At 35.5% G+C, this 20,484-nt stretch overlaps 1 protein-coding gene across 5 annotated transcripts in view; it reads right to left on the bottom strand.

Moving 5' to 3' along the window:
• Ctns (lysosomal cystine transporter cystinosin) overlaps nucleotides 1-17,631 on the bottom strand; it is a 58,432-nt gene extending 40,801 nt beyond the window's left edge. For 3 of the 5 annotated variants that reach the window (XM_074095613.1, XM_074095615.1, XM_074095609.1), the window contains exon 1: nucleotides 4,838-4,996. The gene's annotated coding sequence lies outside the window, so the exon portion shown is untranslated. Of the gene's footprint in view, nucleotides 1-4,837; nucleotides 4,997-9,156; nucleotides 9,241-17,420 lie in introns of those variants that run through there. The other 2 variants (XM_074095610.1, XM_074095611.1) reach the window with 2 other exon arrangements.
• Between the last annotated feature and the right edge of the window lie 2,853 nt (nucleotides 17,632-20,484).

A 20,484-nucleotide genomic window follows, 5' to 3' on the forward strand; every position in this document is an offset into this window, starting at 1 on the left:
TTGTGTAGCTGTTGTTTTCGAATATAATATTATAGATAATACTTACCCATAATACCATATACAAAGTGACACAAAACACGCCAGGTACATTAGTGATGTAGGAATTTAGGAAGACTTAAATTTCTCGTAAGGAATAATTCGAGTTTTTAAGTAAATAACAGCCAGTTCACGATAAAAAACGTGAATACAATAATTTATGTGGACAACGTATTCTCTCTGTAAGTAGTTCGCGTGTGTCTTGCGTTTAAATCAACCGCCATGAACCACTGCAAGATACTAAAATAAGAGAAAGTTATTTCAATTCATATGCACTTTGATTTTGTTTGTTTACACCAATTCTAAAGTCTCCAGACAGATTTTTTTTATCTATGGCGTGGACTGTCTCTCTAACACCGATAACATTTACCTAACCTAACCAACCAAAAGTTGGAAAACCCCCGACTTTGTCACTTCAAAGTTCAATATCCCAAAAACGGCTAAACCGATTTTGATGATACATGACTAAGAACCACAGACATTCAGACACACAGACACACATAGCGGTCAAACTTATTAACACCCCTCTATTTGCGTCGAGGGTTAAAAAATGAACCCGAAAACTTCAAGTTAACTGCAGAAAATCACGAATCCTAAATAGTTATTCGTAGCGTCAATGACACTATACTATCCTGAGTAACCTATAACTAAACTAATCGTACTAAGCTAATTAAAATTCAGTACTGAAACTGAGAAGTCACACCCTGTATATAGGAGTAAGGTTAAATTGTTAGATAACAAGACCTTGACGGTTGTTGTTTCTGATCAACAGTAACGATGGTAACAATATTACGAGTAATTAACAGATCTAGGAATACTCGCTTTTGGCACTAAGGAACTATGTCCTAAAACAAATGAGGAATGTTTCAGCAGATAGTTGAGCAAGTTTGAACGCTCCTGGTGGGCAACTACTTGGAGTTCGTATAGTGCCGTCCTTCTTGTTTTTATAAGCGTGAACGGAACGTCGAGATACGAAGTTCGATTTGGAGGCATACTATAAGGCTTGTAACGTATTTAAGGATTTTTCAAAAAATATTTCCATACATTCGTCGATATTCAAAGTACACAGTATTAAAGCGCGACTATAGTAGGTACTTTCGATTAGATTGGGTACGGTGACATTTGTTTTTTTCCATTCCACGCCATGAATGTGTCAGGCCAATATTTTATAAAAAATATACTTGAATCTTGAAAGAACAAAAAAAAAATCTCCATTTAGCTTAAAATATTTCGTAATAATAAACACAAATCACTTAAAAATACAATATTTTGTTATAAAACTAATAAGATAAATTTTAATCTCGTCAACTTTCATCGCGTAAAACGAAACTATTACAATAGACCTTGACTTTGCTTATCGACCGAATCGATTCCAGAATCTTTTCAAATCGTTTGACTCGCATCATCTGTCAATTAGTACGAGAGCGAAGGTCCTTAAATGCGTCTTTGTTTCAAGTGTTTCGTATTGTTTGATGTTTTTAACTGTTACTTTGTTATTCAATTTTGTTATTACGGTTTTTGTATTTTTTTTACCGTTATTAGTTTTGATATAAGCCAAAGAAGACCGCATGGTTTGTGAGATCCCGATAGACAAGCAAAAACACTTGCTACGCGGGCGAAGCCGCAGGTAAAAGCTAGTAAAAATATAAACATAACTAATAAAACGATTACACGCCCTTACAATATTTAATCGAGAATCGCAATAAATCGATTCCAATTTACATTGTCACACCCTATAATTGCTTAATGTCATGTGTCACCGCACCGTACCCATCCTATCCGAAAAGTTCTACAAATACATGATGAATCAAAAATTGCGTTGCTGAATTACTCTGGATTCATTTTACAACACCTTGTAGAAAAAAATAATAATTAATTCTTATATTTAAAAAACAATTAGGATCAATTCACACCGAGAGTCGACGCGAAGCTGCATATTTTATTGAGAGAATACTTCAAAGACTTTCTACTCATTTGAAGCAACTCTCAATGAAGAATGCAGCGTCGCATCTCAACTGATCCTTACAATTTAAATCCTAGTCTTTAGTACCTAATCATTTATGTGCGAACTTGAGGAAAAAAGATACAATCAGGATGTCAGCTTGCGGGGATTTCGCCGTGACGATTTATTATAAAAGTTTCCTCGCCGAGATAAAGTAATGCCGCACCCTAAAATGCCCTAACGCTTTCAGTGAAACACATTTCCAAAAGAAAAAGCTATAAAAGTCGTAATAATTATGTAATAGGAATGACTACAACCAAATTCAATAACCATAAAGTTATAATAGTAAATACCTATAGTACCCAAATCAATGTCAGTGTTATATTATACACATCCGGTGAATCATTAGTGTTGAATGACATAATGACATAGGTCTTTATTTACGTATACGCATCTTTCTGAACCGAAACATTCATGTACTTGATTTTGCTTTTGCTACATGCACAAGCAGGACACTAAAATGTCTGGATTCGTTCAGATGGGCAAGTTAAAATAAATAATTATTACGGAACAATTGACACCAATTAACCTAGTCCAAAATAAGTAAAGCTTGTGTTATAGGTAATACTAATGATATGAATAACGGATAAACATGTATTTATACAAGAGGTACACCCCATCTTGCATAATCTTGTTTGCCTAAAACTTACTTAGCATAATATACATACATCGCATAAACTTTTATAGGAGAATAATTACTTCGCATAAAATGTACTTGGCACAAGAGTAATTTCGCATAATTTCACATAATGAAAACATTGCACTATTTTCTCAAGAAAACCCCAGACAGAAACTAATTGGTAACAGAAAGTAGGTTAGGTTAGACGAACTGGGACCCGATACACAGAACTTACACCCTTACTCTCGCTCCCTTCCGCTCGAGTTTCGGCGATATGCTAATTATGCCAATCAATACTACGCGATACGAATTTATGCAGTAATAAATTATGTCAAAATAGGTAGAACCTTACTCAAGATATCTTCGAATTCTTCCGGAATATTTCAGCAGGTGATAGGGTTTGTTTGGTTGAACAGCCTTTTAATTGTAGTTAGCAGATGTTTCCATGCATGTTCAAAGTATTTCACATCAAGACTTTACCAATTTAAGTAATTCCGATTAAAAACCATTAGTAAATAGAATACCCAAAACTCGAGAGCTAACATTCGTATTTTTCGCACTGAATTCTGCTCCGAACGAGGACAAAAGTCAGCAGCTTTATTAACCAAATGATTTTCAGAACTTTTCAATTGCGGCTATAAATGTTTCCATCACAGTTTCTATTCATGGATCGATGCTCAAAATGTACATTTACGTTGACGACGTTATTATATCTTAAACCGAAATACCGGTGAAAAACCTTTGCAAGTGGGCAGTAAAACTAACCAGCCATCAGCTGAAATTCTTTAGACGATTTTTTTAACATTTTGTATTAAGTTAAGTACTAAGTGGTAAGATAAAAAATTAACCCATCTGACAAAGACCGGCAATATAACTATTTGTTCGCCACAGAAATTAAAATTTGCACAATCCAATTGCTCTGTTTTGATGTGAAGGAACAATCACACATGGGATACTTGAATTCAAAAGCATACATGATCCTAGTAGAATTTCTCACTTTCTTCTTTTGTAAAAGGTTGCCTGGATATAGATATCCAAGAAAGAAGAAATATATATAAATCTATATATATTTCTTCCGTGTACCTGTTTTTTTATATTGTTTTCTATGTGGTGTTCAACAAAGAGTCATTGTATTGAAGGGTCACAACTTAAAAGACACGTTCTGAACAGCAAAGAAAAAAGACTTCTTATAAATAACTAGTAGGTAAATAATTAAAATGTTTAGTAACTTCAAGAAATAGTGTATTGTGATGAAGATAGTTATAAAAAAATGCTTTCTCAATGGGTATTTTTAATTATAATGTGATATATATTGTATCTTTAATTTTAAACCCATTAGCCAATCACCTACCACATTGCTTTCAAACTACGTCAACATCGCATCCCATCATATCAAGCTTGTATATCTAGTCTAGTTTAGTATAAGGTTATCTGCCTTTCTTTACCCAACTACGATTCCCAACTGTTTCATTTCCCAACTCACGATTTTCTATGAAACCATGTATTCTCCAAAACTTTCATAAAACAAACCTAACCTAACCTACTGTGTTCCATAAAAGCCTAAGAAAATATACTGAGAAAAATGCTTGGTTTCGGAGAAATTGGGAGTTGGCAAATGAGACAGTTGGTAAATGAATCATTTGGCAAACAATTATTCTGCGAAAAGGCATAATCCGTTAGTATAATTATGATCAGTTTGAAATATTTATTAATAGAAAGTCTACACCTGATATTGCAGCTCCAAAGAAACACTAGATATCTAGACTACGTATAGAATTACGTGTCAATTCAAGCGAGCCGTATTAATATCGAAACCCAATGCCGAAATGTTATTATTGATTACAAAATCAGTGTATACCTATACAGGTGCATTGCTTGCAACTGTTTATTGCAACTGATAGCGTATTATCTGACTATTTATGTTAATTAAAGTTGTTGTTTTTAAAAAATAAAGCTATATATATATATAGTAAAATTGCACAGAAATGCCAAACTAGAGCAACTACGGAGATAACAGATACTGAAGTGACTTAAAAAAAGTAAAATTTAAATGTGTTCTAAAACAAAAAGTTTTCTAAATTAAACACTAATTTAAAAATATCTAAATTTCTCAAAATCTGCTTTTTGTAAGAAAACTTTTTTAAAATTTAAAACAAAAAGTACAAAAAATAAATACTCACATAATTTCCTAATAAAAAACAAAATCCAACACACTTCACAATCCAACTCAGTTAAACTTGTGAATACTGAAAAATCTGACGGGCGATTTGAAAACAGAACTTTTCGTTTTTTAAATCGCGTGCGTCCACAGCGGCGTCGCTCCGTCGAATGATAACAGCCAGTCACACGGCGTGTATCTATTTGGTTGCGGCTGCAGGTACCGTGACAAGCCTGCGGTCCTGGTAGATAAATAGTGAGTAACACGCTACGTAATTCTGTGTGTATGGCTGTATGCGCTTTTATCTTTTCCGTGCAATCACTGGCATGTTTGATTTTATCGATAGGTACGTATAATGCGTCGCAACCTGATTTCAATCGAGTCATATTTGGACTAAAAGGATTTTTAACGGTAGGTAATTTTTTTAATCAATTTTGGATGCAACATCTAAATTTGTAAAATATACGCAGTATACCTAGGGCCATCCACGAAGACGCGTGATTTTGTCAAAATTAGACATTAATGACATTGTAATAAGAGTCACCATGGCACGCGTCATCGTGAATGACTCTACCTATAGTTTAGAAAACTTTCTTGATTCTTTAACGGTTCGAAAAATTATACATTAAAATTTCGCTCGATCAAAAAACGTTCTAAAATAAATAAAGACTCATTTACTGAAACTCAAACAATAAAATGTAAAATAACAATAAGTAAGATTCAATAATGAATGAACTAAGCTTCGGTATTTCCCAAGCAAAAAAAAGTCATGAATCATGAATGAAGAAATGAAAAGAAACTTTATCCCCAATTCCTGTCGTATGACGTTTAATCATAATAGGAAAAACTCAATCCGTGTGGGCATAATTCAAGACATCCTGCCATAAAAGATGACGACATCATGAAATGACTTTGCATTTTATGCCTGGAATAATGCCACCATATTTAATAATGAATGGAAATACTTAGTACTCCTTCGAGAACGGAAACCATCGCTCGATGATACAGCACTTTTTAAAGATTTCATAAGTTGTGAAATAACAATTGGCTTCAGTTAGTAGTAGACCTTGCCAAAATTTTCCGTAATAAAGACTAAAGGTGTAGAATATATGGACACAAACTCTGAAAAAATAAATTCGAAAATGTTGTAGTGTACACACCTCCCTCCTTCAAGAAAAAAATGTGTCTACGGTATAATATTATCGATCGCAAAATCGTCAACGTATCTTTAAGTGTCCAGATGTTTTTCGAAGATCTGACTAATCAAATGGAATAAAATATTTATGTAAGTAAGTGTAAACAAGAAATGCTTACACATTAATACCCATGGCAAGTACCATCACCCCATGAAGAAAAAGTCCAGTTTTTTGTGAAGGAACCGAAATGAGCTCTTTGACTAACTGGTAACAGAGCAGCCTGATGCGCAAGCGCAATCAAGTCAAGTTAAGCGTAACATAAGGTATTTTTAGAGTCGAGCTCAGACTTAAGACAATAATGCAGATTTTAAGACTTCCAGGTCCCCAGGTGGTATTTATTTAACGCGACAGGATTAATGATTGTACTAACGTTGCACGCTTCTTTGATGCAATGTTCGGTGAAATTGAGCAGGGTGATTGCCGTTAATAACATCGGAGCTGCCATCAGTTGTTAACTTGACTAGAGGCAACCTTGAGAAAACACCTGTGTGTACTATGTATACGAGGACAAGACAATTTATTTATGTTCGATAGTATTTTAACTGTTTCTCCTTATCCCGATCCTGACTAATAAAATAATAATTTAGGATATGAAAGAAGAATTAATGTTTCTAAAACTTTTCCTGTCCGTCCTGTCCTGTCTTTGTCCTGTGTTTGCATAAACCTGAGTCAGTTTTAAATACAGTCAACTACAAAGATATCGAAACGGCTAAAATTACAAAAATATGTATGCACGGACCTTAATCTTAAGGCAATAAAGTAGCGTGTAGATGTTCATCTTGAAAAGATGCAGAAAATCAAATACGTTTTTTTTTTTATAAAATTGACTGGTAAAACTCTCCAGCATTCATATAAAATAGTGCGATCGACATTGAAACGGTCGATTACTTACGGTGTGATGTCAGCGGCGCGTGCGCTGTTAGCCATGCATTCATATATTAAGTACATTACACACTCGGTGTTTATAAATATGGCAGAATTATTTAAACTGGAATTCCACATACGTTACACTTATGGATTATGGAAAAGCGCCTCTAATAAAAACATTTCATTATTATATTCATCATTTAGCTGGACACTCTTGAGCACGTGTTTCCTATTTAAAACATTTTCATTGTTTGCCATGCCTCTTCTATTTAATTATTTAGAAATAGAACATTACAATAATGCTGTAACGATTTCTGACGCTTGCTGATTGGTGGAGTATGATAGAGTTCTATATCTGCCAATGCCAGTATGACTCCAGGAGCCCTTTGCACATGAAGTATGTACTTCGCGGTCGTATTGGCGTTATAAACATCTTGGTTATATAGCCAATCTTCCCTTTCTTTCCCCTCCTATCATTATTCCTTACTTCCTTTTTTTCTTGACCCTTTTATACTAGGTATAAGGACTGTTCAATTTACTAAGCGGACATGCTTAAACCTACTTATACTTCAACTTTCACACTATTTCTATAAACAGTTTATAGTTATGATTTTACCAATAGTCTGTCTGTCAATAGTTTTGTTACTTCCGTTAACTACCAAATATCTTTCACAATGCAGCGAATTAAAATGGCAAATAGCAAATTGATTCTGCAAAAATGGTGCACAGGCCAATATTCACTACGGAAAATTGCAAAAAATGTTTAAATGTTCCAAGTCAGCTGTACACCAAATCATTAAAAAATTTGGAGAATATCATATTACCAAATCTAATATCATTTACCAAAATCACGGCACAGATGCGGCCCAGCAAATCCAAAAGTCGAAGATCGAAAAAATACATGCCTGTTCGCGATATTGCTATGAAAGAGCGAGTTAGTGTAGGCACAGTACAAAATATCAAAAAGAGAAATAATATACGAACTTACAAGAAGCAAAAAATGCTAAAAAGAAGAGCCGAGCAGCAAATACGATCCAGAAAAAGGTGTCACAACTTGTACAACATTTTGCTGCAGGACAAATCCCGATGCATATTAATGGACGACGAAACGTATGAAAAATTTGATAGTAATACGTTACCGGGGCCTCAGTATTACAATGCGTAGGTGAAAATTTACCCCATGAGGGAAAGTCTATAAAAATGGACAAATTTGGAAAGAAAGACCCCGTGTGGCAGACTATTTGCTCTTGTGGCCTAAAAACTAAGTCTTTTTTGCAACCGAAACTATTGGTGGCGACATTTATAGAAAATAAGGCATCCAAAACGTTTGCTTCCCGTTGTTTTGGCCTGATCTAGCAAGTGCTCACTATGCCGGCCAGACCGTGGATCTATTAAATTCAAAAGATCAGCTCCGTAGAGAGTAGACTCTAGACCAGTAGTTCCAAACTTATTTTCCTCTGGACCACTTTCAAATTTTACTGGTTCGGTGGAGCGCTACATTTCTACAACATTCTTAAACCGCCAAAAAATTAAAATTGTGTCGCTTCTGAGTTCTGTCCAGTGCCTGCCTTATTAAAATATTATCTCTTAGTAGATCTTAAAACAATGTAGGTAGGCCCTTATAATAACTATGCTTACATTTTGCCTTTAGCAAAAGCAGATAATTTTCGTGGACCATAATCTTATGACCCCCATTTTTTGTTCACGAGTAGACCCGCAAGTCTGTGGATGTCCAGGACCACTTGGGAATCACTGCTCTAGACGTATAGAGGTTGTCTTGCCGAAGATTTGGTATCAGATCACGAGTATGTGTTGTAATAAAAGACACTTCAGTTAATACTAGAAAAAAATAGACGATCCATGCAATACCGAAGCGATCATTGCTCTACGAATAGATGTCAAGGACATTCTGATAAGATGTATGATAGAATCTGTATCAAGGTGACGTGTAGATTTTTTTTCACACGACCAGGTCAAATGTGATAATGGTATCAATGACATTATGTAGCACGTTTTTGCGAATTGACACTGGCCTGGAAGACATCAACTCATCACTCATGATTGGTATTGGATTATTTATCAGTTTTCATGCAAATCGATTCTACTTCCAATAACAAAATAAATTTTACAGAGATAGGAGATCTCGAGCAAAAATTGAGCAAATATAATAAATCTTACCTATTTTTACAAAATTATAAATTGAAACTTTTTGTGAACTTATCAGAACGTGTATTAGACATCAGGTTCGAAGGACCAAATATTATTAATGACTACTTACCATAGTATTGATCATCAGCCGCCACTTTTGCCTGATGGTATACCTCCAAATCCAATGCACATATTTTCGCCTATCATGGCTAATCTGTAACCAAATCATATTTCTTAAAGAGTAATTTTTAAAGAGTTCTAAAAAAGTTTGAAAGGACGCCTTTAAACTTTAACACACATTTATTTGCTCGCTGAGTTATCGTGATCATTGAATAAATTTCTCAACCCTTGTAATTATTCTTTCTTTAAATAGGCACTTAATAGCTTATAATTTTAATATGTGACAGATATCTGTGATGCTATCTCTGTTTGTTTTGTCCGAATAGACAGAAACAGCATCACAGGCCTTTATAGTTTCAGACGTTATTTTTGATGCTAATTTGTGGCAAATAAAGTCTCGTGTTGGCAAATATTTTCGGCTGTCATTTTATATTTCCCCTTTTTATTATTATGGCAATACTTTGAAAAGCTAATGAGAATCATAATTATTATTTTAATTTGATTATGAATTAATAATGCGACGAGTACGATGCAATTATATTTAATATAGGTAGATGACCAATCTACAATTTAATTCCAACTTATTACCTAAAGGTGGTTAACCACACATTCATTTCAACCCATTTCACACCACTAAAGTGTAACTCACAATAAGTATTTACGTAATTCTATTATCTGCAATACATTGTACAGCCAACCAATTTGATTCCTAGAATACAATACAACCTTGTCATAGTGATAGTTGTAGGTACACTTAAAATTATATGCTATGAGGTTCTATGGCCCACGAATCAAATTGGGTGTACTGAACTGCTTGCCTGTATGTGTAAATCATGATCTCATTACAAATTTAACAATACGAATATTCTTTATTTGAACATCACAAATTAAGTAGTACAATAACTTTACACAAAGACAAAATGCCAGCTCATTACCATTTGTGTTTGTGTACCTACTGAATGAGTGAATGCTGATGGTTGGTACTCTAACATTGATTTGCCATTTTGGTCAGTCATTTGCTTATAAAATCTATATTTTTGGCCTCAAAAATCTAGAAAAAATATATGTGTAGGTAGTAAATAGGTAGTAAATCATAACACATAGAAAGTTGCAAATTAGGAGTCCAACCCCGACATAATAAATGACTGCCCACTTTATTAAATATATATATAATAATATATATCTTTTAACTTAGGTAGTAAATACGTTACCAAGGTAGTAAATAATAGCAAATAGGTAGTAAATGCTGACGGTACTCTCAAAGTCAAAGTCAAAATATCTTTATTCAATTTAGGCTATATATAACAAGCACTTATGAATGTCAAAAAAAAAATCTACCACCGGTTCAAAAACCTCTGTTGAGAAGAATCCGGCAAGAAACTCAACGAGGTATATTTTTTTTAAACAGATTTACAAAATTATTAAATGATATCTATACATCACAATCACTCTAACATTGATCTACCATTTTGGTCAGTCATTCTGATGCTCACGAGTTTCACGCTAGTTCCTTGTTCTAAACACTAAAAATATAAACGAGTGTTTTTATTTTTACCCGACTGAGCGACGCAAAGGGGAGTATAGCCTATACCGTATAGGTAATGTGTTTATCACCCTATGTAGGTATGCATCCAGTTAGTGAGAGCACTCTGGTTCGACTTTATTAATCAATTGGTGAATCCGTGGCTCATAGTAGACAATAAACAGCGGAGATCATTTTTAACATGCAGTCTGTTCGATGCGAAGTTTATAAGTTTATATAAATACAGCTGAAGCTGCCCGCTTCCCCCTAGAATCACTCTACACCCCCCAACAGACCAGATATCAATATCATGCATACTCGTAGGTACTGACCACCGCCAAGCAGGAAGTAATCTGCAGTGATCAGCCTGTTATCCGATTAGCCCATAGATTAGAGAGTTCGGGAGCAATTGTACAATTGTGAAGCTATTGGACACTGTTTATTATTCGACACCGATAGCTGCGCACGCGACTGTCACGTGTACCGAACTGTAGGGTTGCCAACTACATTTCTCATAATTGTAAAAAAAAACTAAAAACATGATTTATTGTTTAAATGTACATATTGTTATGTATATATGTATGTATATACATAGCCTGGTGCAATCAGGCAGGTGTACCATTTGGTTTACCATTTTATTGAGAGATCAATCTTTTTAACTATGTTCTCGCAGTAAAAATATTTTAAAAGTAAACCAAATGGTACACCTGCCTGTTTGCACCATCATCGTGTCCTGGATGGATAGGTACCATTCTTGGCTAAAGTTGGCTGGTTTGTTGGTTGGTTCGGGGGTTGCCTGGTTGGTAGGTAAGCATGTCTTGGTGAGATCTGTTAGGGGATGCAGTGCATGCTAATTTAGATATACTGATAATATTTGTATATCTCTGTACACCTATTTCTGTTTGTTCTCCAAATAAATACATATAATATTAAGATTGGTTTTTTGGAATATTTTTGTATTTTTTATTTCAATTCCAAATTTTTACTTTTACGGTCATCCCGTAAAACCTAAATTGAAAATACAAACTGAAATATAGATGCACAGAAAAACCAGAAAAATAAGACCATCACTGGGAATCGAACCCAGGTCCTCGGTATTCCGTACCTACCGCGTGCAATAATACATATAATACATACGGGGTGTAGGTATTTAAATATAATATGTAAATACCTACACCCCGCCGGGACTCCCGGAGAGCGTGGTTTTTAAATATCTCTTTTGCAGGTGGTAGGACCTTGTGCAAGGTCCGCCCGGATTGCTACCACCATCTTGCACACTAATCCTGCCGTGAAGCAGCAGTGCTTGCACTGTTGTGTTTCGGCGTGGAGAGTAAGACAGCCGGTGAAATTACTGGCACTTCAGGAATCTCATCTTAGTAAGATTGGTTTTTGGAATCTTTTTGTATTTTTTATTTCAATTACAAATTTTTACTTTTACGGTCATCCCGTAAAACTAAATTGAAAATACAAACTGAAATATAGATGCACAGAAAAAACAGAAAAATTAGACCAGTGATGAGTGAGTGAGTTTCCCAGTGATGGTCTAATTTTTCAGTTTTTTCTGTGCATCTATATTTCAGTTTGTATTTTCAATTTATCTCATCTTAGGCCTCCAGGTTGGCAACGCATCTGCAATCCCCCTGGTGTTGCAGGTGTCTATGGGCGGTGGTGATCTCTTACCATCAGGAGACCCACTTGTCGTTTGCCATCCAGTCGAATAAAAATAAATCTTAAATTTTGTTGACCAAACGTTGATAATATCTAAAATACAAATATCGCATCGAATCGGATATCACGCGCTCTTTCACTTACAAAACACCTACTAATCGACAGGAAAACGGCAAGAGGCCAACTGAAACTTACTTCGCTATAGCCAAAACACCAGTAGAGGTGAATAAACTTAGCCTGTTCGAGTCAAGTGCGAGTGGATTTCAACCGGCTACGTGCGATATCCAGTGTCAGCTGAGCCCTTGTCCAAAATGTACGTAGTGTCGAGTCATTTTAGATGGTTACTGACATAGAGAGAGAAAGAAAATAAGATTCTCAGACTTTTCTTACTGGTTGTGCTATAAGAGCTACCTTCATTCCAAAAAGTTTCTAGGACAACTGGAAGTACGTAGTAAAGAAATTTTTGATTCTCTAGCAACTTGTAAGTAAACAGCTTTTTATTAGTCACTGACATTTAATTATTAGTGACTCACTGTGTTTTTTTATTACGTTGACTCAGAAGTTTGGTTTTTCACTGCTCTAAGAAGAAATAGATAAGAGTATTTGGTATTAATTGAAACTTAATACTTCAACGCGTTTCTGAGAAAAAGGTCTCAACACACGGACGCATGGACAGACGAACAGACAGCCAAAATTATCCTATAAGGTATTGTTTTTTTCTAATTGAGGAACGGAATCCTAAAAACCTCAAAATATGTGAAGTTGTGAAGCGCTGGTCTCTTTTTCTGGTTTTCTGTGCTCCATGTCTCAGTTGTATTTTCGATATGTTTCACGGGATACCCGTAAAAGTAACAAATTTGGAGTTGAAATAAAAAATACAAAAAGACTCCAAATAACCAATCATGATATGTGAAGTTGTTTTCGAAGACATAACTTACGGTTTTCTCACTGTCAAACAAAAATGTTTATTCCACGCCACTGCTCCTTATCAAAGACGAATGAGGCAACGCGAGCTAATTTCCAAATAAAGAAAACACAATCAACTATGCTAATAAAATTCATGGCAATGTTTATGTTCAATTCTGAAACGCAGAAAGTAACAATGAATAGGTCAACAGCCATAGTTGACATTCAGTTTATTGCGATTGTATTATGAGGGTAATTTCTAATACTTGATTAATACGCGTTAAGTGTCAGTTCAGTAGGTAATTATTGAAACAAAGGACTTTTCCTTAGGTCAATGTTCGTTCTTATTGATCCGATTCCTTGAGTAGGTGGTTGGTGAAGACCAAAAAGTTGCACGCCGGCCACCGACCACCAACTGCGTTAGCAGGTAGTGATAAACATTGTGTACACACCATGTTTCAGAAACAAATTTTAACAATAGACAAAAGAAATAAATAGGAGTAATAAATAACTCATTTAGTGTCCATCATTTTTTTTATTCGCCTTTTCTTGGTTATGCTCAATTAACCTTGTAGAAAATGGTACACTACAGTAAACCAGTGGTATGCAATTGAACAATATTTAGTTAGGTGAGTATGGGCAGAAATCAATATTATTTTAACATTCATGATATTCATAATTAGAGACCAAGATTATATTCGCATATTTGCATAATTATTTTTCATACGAGTATTTAGCCGGTTTTCATCGATTATTGCATATTTTACCTAAAATCTTGTGATGATGCATATTTTCTCTGTTTGCAATGTTTCTTGACAGAATAGTTATTGATTCATAGTCAGAAGCAAATGCTGACATAGCAGTCAAATTCTGCCCGGTTACCTCAATGGACATGGAATGGTATTATTGCACTTTTAGAAATATTTTGGGTGATTGAACAACTTGCTTATGTAGCATATTTTGACAGCTTTCATGCATAGAGCCATGCATGAAAGCTATGATAGGGGTTATTCAAGTATTACGTAAGCACGGAGGGGGGTGGGGGGGTCTTTGCTTTGCTTATTTTTACCCGACTTCGAAGAATGTATGTATGTCTATTCCTATGTCCTCTGGTAACTACTCAATGGCTGAACCGATTTTGATAAATGATACGTCATTGGATTCGCCTTGATGACGCGAGTGACACTGGGCACATGAAATTCTTGAAAAATCAAAATGGCGGATTTTTGGCGCCAAATTTTAAGTTTACTAAAAGTGATTTTATTCAAATCTATCGAGTGGGGTATCAAATGAAAGCTTATAATTAGCCCATTCTAAATATATATAGTTTATAATCGTTTTAATATACCATTTTCATAGAAAAGTGGGAAATAAAATAATAAATTTAAAAAATCAAAAAAACCGACTGCCTTAAAAAATACTAAAAAGAAGAAAACATGTCTAGTGGGCCAGAACTTTGTTAAGTAGCTAACTTAAAGTTCAACACCCATTTAAATAGTGACGCTCAAAGATTTTTACCTAATGGGTCCAGACTGTTGAACTTTAAGTTAGCTACTTAACAAAGTTCTAGCCCACTAGACTTGTTTTCTTCTTTTTAGTATTTTTTAAGGCAGTCGGTTTTTGATGACATGGAGGCTGGGGGGGTCTAGATGGTGCTTACGTCAGCAATATTTATTTATTATTTCTTGTTTTTTTTTGCAATAACAATAAAGAAACCTAAATAGATTAAAAATATATACCAATGTTTGCGTGAGCATAGGGGGGGTAGGGTTTAACGTTTTAAACTTTCGTGATTCTCACTCATAGTCAAAATACCATATACGGGACTTATCACGACTATGACTTATATGTTCAGAGGGACGATCGGACGTTGTTAGTCGGTGTGATAGGGTGACTAATAAAAGTGACCAAGTGCGGGTAGTTCGTGATACGAGTGCCGGTACTATTAGTGATCAAGTGCGGGTAGTTCGAAGAACTCGCGCTGCTAGGCAGACTTGACACCCCACACTTCAGTCTACTCGTGACCACGGCAACTGTAACGTTGCCGAAACGTCGAGGTAAATATTACTTGTGTAAAAATAGCGTGATAAGTCCCGTATATGGTATTTTGACTATGGGGTAGGGTTTTGCTGACTTTCGCTGACAAGGGGGAGGAGGAGGTTAAAAATTACTAAAATTCTGCTTACGTTATACTTGAATGACCCCATATTCGCATGCGTATTGGAAGCTTTTTACGTTGCTTATAATCTAGTCTCTATTCATAACATAACATTGTAAAATTAACATTATTTGCCAAATAAAAATTATACAATAAATTGTTTGAGTGATCATGTGTCAAAAGTTTTTTGATGAAACAAAGGTAACCCGTAAACCGTAAAATAGGTGTTCCTTATAAGAAATAATGATTTATAGTTGATAACTACTTCTCAGGTATAGGTACTACTGGTAACACTATCCACACAGGTGACTGAACCATTGCCAGGTATAAAATTTATACCTGGCAATGGTAATAAAGTTGCAATAGAAAGTGAATCTGTGCTCATTAGCCAGTCGTAGTTGTGCTTAGTCCAGTGAAACTAGTTAAGACTTGGCTGTATGAAATGTGGTTTTAACTATATAGCCTACAAGCCACTTAACATGACAAGATTATTATGCAGTAGTGACTAATGTGCTTGCTATCATGGAGAAATTTTTAAGGATCAAAGACATTTCTAACTTCATTTATCTTGAAGAAAATTTTGTTTGTTTTTTTTTTGTTTTAGAGTCAACATCATATATAAGTGATCACATTTGTACCTTGTCACTTTAACATCATGTTTGAAAAGCCATACAAAACAACTGACACTGAGAACTGAAACTGAGACGATTGAAAGCGACAAAGTACAGAAATGATCACTTATTTATGACGTTGACTGTACCATCCTGTTTCAATCATATTACCATTTTGTGCAACTAGCCATTACCAAAAAAAACTTTTTTGATTTCAAATGAATTTGAAATTTCAGTCTCCAAGTCGACGACTGGCAAGAGGCTGCGCACGATCGGGACAGATGGCGTGCTCTCGTTTCGGAGGCCAAGACCCTCTTTGGGTCCCTGAGCCAAATTAGTTAGTTAGTTTCAGATAGGTCCAAAAAATTGATCTTAGGAGCAATGTAGGTAGCGTATTGTGAGCAGCAGCGGGCCATCAGTTATTCCGAGGGACCAAGGTGCAACCAATACCTTAACAATATAGTGCATGTGCTGATATTTTTGACCACCCCAAATATCTGATGGCGACTGTACAGCACATTGTACCAAGTGACACTTAGCATACCACCCAGACTTAGGTCATAAAACAGACGTTTTCAACCGGTGTGCCGCATATATTTTCAGATGTGCCGCGATTGCTGCAAAGTATATGCTGCATTGAAATCATGAATAGCTATTTTAATGAGAAAATAGTAGGTAGGAAAACAGCTGACGTGTGGCGTGTGCGATTAATAAGCCTCCGCTGTCTGTTATGTTATACATTATTATGGGTCTACACTGTAGGGAACGCGCTGGTCTGACTCGCACTTAGATATTTTTTAATGGTATGCCATGAAACTTTGATGTACAGAGAGTGTGCCATTAAAACCAAAAGGTTGAAAACGCCTGCCATAAAAGCTTGAGCTTGAGCTATGTTTTATATTATCGATTTATGTATACCAAAGCCAAAGCAAAATAGGCAACTTAGTAAAAATCTTTTTCAATGTTTAAAAACTATTTTACTGAAAATACTTTAGTATTGCTTCTCAAGAAGAGAAAATTGCTAAATTTTAAAGGAACAGCAGATCTATATAAATAAAAATGAACAGTAAAATGTGTTGCTAAGCGCAAAACTCGGGAACGACTGGTCCGATTTCGCTAATTCTTTTTTTGTTGTGTTCATTACTGTCAGGTTTTTATGGAAGATAATACAGAAAAAAACAACGGGGGCGAAGCCGCGGGCAACAGCTAGTTAATAATAAAATTTTACAAAAATAGGGCAGACATGGGAGTCACATTAAATACTGATTAGTTGTTGTGTAACATCCAGAATACTGTCATTTAACACGTCTAAAACTGCAATAAACATCACAGTACCCTATGTTGTTTAGATAATAATACAAACAGACAATTATTTATCATAATACCTAACTAACAAGATAAACACCCACCTCAATTCAATCGTTTAACGGCATCGCAAAAACGGGGTCAAATACCTTAAACTCAAACCATAATGAGTAATAATGATTACTGATTCACTTTTAGTTATTTAGGATCACATTTTTATGATAATTATAAAGTAATAACTCACTATATCTATATCACTTTACTTCCAATTAGAACGACTTGGATCGCGACGCGAAACTATATTACGCCATTTTTGACTTTGACAGTAAACAGCTGTTATTGACGGAATACGGAACATCAGGGTGACACTATTTACTGGCATGGATAATACCAACATGGAAATACCGACCCAATATTTCGTATACACGCCCATACAAACTGCAGGCTCATTACATTACTTGTATTGTGCTGCAGGGGTACTACGAAAATCGAAATTCAAAGTCCGTATCGTATCTCTCGTAAAAAATAGTATAAGTGTTAGAGGGACCGCACGACACGAACTTCGAGTTTCGTAGTAGCCCTGCTGGTGTCAAGTTGTCAAGTTGACAAAAGAGTTTCTATAAGTCTAAGGGGCGTGTACACAAAATATCAGGTCGGTATTGTACGTCCGGTATATAGTGTCACCCAACATCACGGAACATATCACGGGACGACCGGATGGCCTAGTGGCACAGGGCGGCCACGCCGTACAAAATACGCGTTCTTGAATCTACATAGGCACGACGGCGTCTGTATACGCGTCAATGTGTGCGTAAGATACACAGGGCTGACTGTTTCAAAACCCTATACTTAGTACTATAAGTGCTACCAATGACATTTAAAGGTACTTATATGTAGGTATGGCTTAGATAATATGTGCAAATAAATGTAATCATTAATCTTACCTATTTCGAGGGTATTATGGCAAAACAGAATAAGTGCAATTTTTTTTAGTTACATGCATAGGCATACTTACTCAATGTTTTCTGCTTTATTTATCTAGCAAAACCGTATAAAAATAAATATTGTGCACTTATCCGGTTCTGCCAGAATATCGTACGTCTACAAACTTAAACGAATTATTCGGTAGGTAGTTAGTTATTTCATGTATATTAATCGCGTTAATTTCAGAAATCACTATTTATTTAGAAAAAGGAAGTAGGTAGGGTACCGTTCCCATTTCGCAAAAAATTATTGATCCCGAACTTAGTGCCGTGCGGCCGACATACATCGCGTTGCGCACCCGTAGGTACGTTACTCGTACGTTAGTACTATTATATGTATATTCTGTACAAGTGGTTAGGTTAGGTTGAGGTCCCGGCCGGCACCGGACTCCCGGGTTAAGGGACCAGAGAGCCCGGGTCTTGTCCGGGTGAGCCGTTTAGTTCCAATGGGGTGCTGAAAGTTTCTCGATGAGGGCTACAGCATAGATGTCGCTAGTGTCGCTGCTTAAGTGACTAAATAAGAAAACAAACAAGCTGAGATATGTGGTGCATAGGAGAAATTCGTCTCTGTATCACTATCCAGTGGTGGTGTAGTGGTATAACACGTGGCACGGAATGCCGAGGGAGGACCTGGGTTCGATTCCCAGCACTGGTCTTATTTTTCTGGTTTTTCTATGCATCTATATTTCAGTTTGTATTTTCGATTATTTTTCATAGTTTGGGATTGGGACTAGGTCAATGAGAGCTATCGTTTTTAGGGTTCTGGAGCCAAAATGGCAAAAACGGAACCCTTATAGTTTCGCCATGTCTGTCTGTCTGTCCGTCCGTCCGCGGCTTTGCTCAGGGACTATCAATACTAGAAAGCTGTAATTTTGCACGGATATATATGTAAACTATGCCGACAATATGGTAAAATAACAAATAAAAATATATTTTTTTTTAATGTACAGTCACCTGCATTAATATCTGCCACAGCGGAGCGTGCAAAAATATCTGACACGTCCTTCCGGCCCTAAAAATAGAGTCGTATCAGATATTTAGGCACGCTTGTTGTGTCAGATATTGGTGCTGGTGACTGTACCTCCCATAGACGTAAAGTGGGGGTGATTTTTTTTCTCATTCAACCCTATAGTGTGGGGTATCGTTGGATAGGTCTTTTAAAACCATTAGGGGTCTGCTAAGACAATTTTTCGATTCATTGTTTTTTTTGCGAAATATTCAGTATTCAACTTTAAAGTGCAAATTTTCATTAATATCGAGCTTCCCCCCCCCTCTAAAATCTAAACCGGTGGGTGGAAATATTTGAAAAAAATCAGGATGGTAGTAAATATATCAAATTTTCAAGGAAAACCATAACGGCTAAGTTTGCTTGAGAATTATTAGTAGTTTTACTACTAAATAGCAGCCTAAGGTATAAAATATACCTAAACTTGGAAGATTCCGTATAAAATACGAAATCCTTAGAAAAATATTACTTATTTTTTTCGTAATGGCTACGGAACCCTATTTTGGGCGTGTCTAACACGCTCTTGGCTGGTTTTTTTGTCTTTCTTGATGGTGCCACTGTTGCGCGAGGTTTTTAAGTGTGGCTTTCAAAGTCTGTTATTACGGGCGTGAAAACAAAGTTTAAATTAAAATTAAAATCATATTTAATATACCTTAACCCTTTAGTGGGTAACGGCAAGATATTTGCCGTCATACGACTCAGATATTTTATTTTTTTCTCAATGAACGTGTTGTTAGTTAATATAACTTTTGGTTCGCATAAGAGAACATACTCGTACCAATTTACGAAAAAAAGAATAGCAGATAAACGTTATTCCAACCCATGTTAAATGATGATTCTTAGGCCTGAACTTAGATTTTTAACTATTCCTTACAATTGAACAAAAATGTTTGTAAATAAAATTTTGTTTGCTGGATTTATCCGATAGTCACAATTCTCTACTTTCAGAGACAAGATTGGCGATATAAAGTTTAAAGAAAAAAAATCTGTTATTTGATAATTTTAAAAAATGAAGACGGCAATATATTTGCCACTATCCGTTAAGTGTCTGGTGTTTATTAAAGGAAAGGGTGGGTTAGGCTACAATTGTTATTGATTTATATATGGAGCAATAGCTTAATTCAATACTTCAAATTTGCCTTTTACCTTTATTGCTGAATTAGCCGTGTTAGTTAGAAA

The sequence above is a fragment of the Choristoneura fumiferana genome, chromosome 12, assembly GCF_025370935.1.
Source record: "Choristoneura fumiferana chromosome 12, NRCan_CFum_1, whole genome shotgun sequence".
Taxonomy (NCBI): Eukaryota; Metazoa; Arthropoda; class Insecta; order Lepidoptera; family Tortricidae; genus Choristoneura; species Choristoneura fumiferana.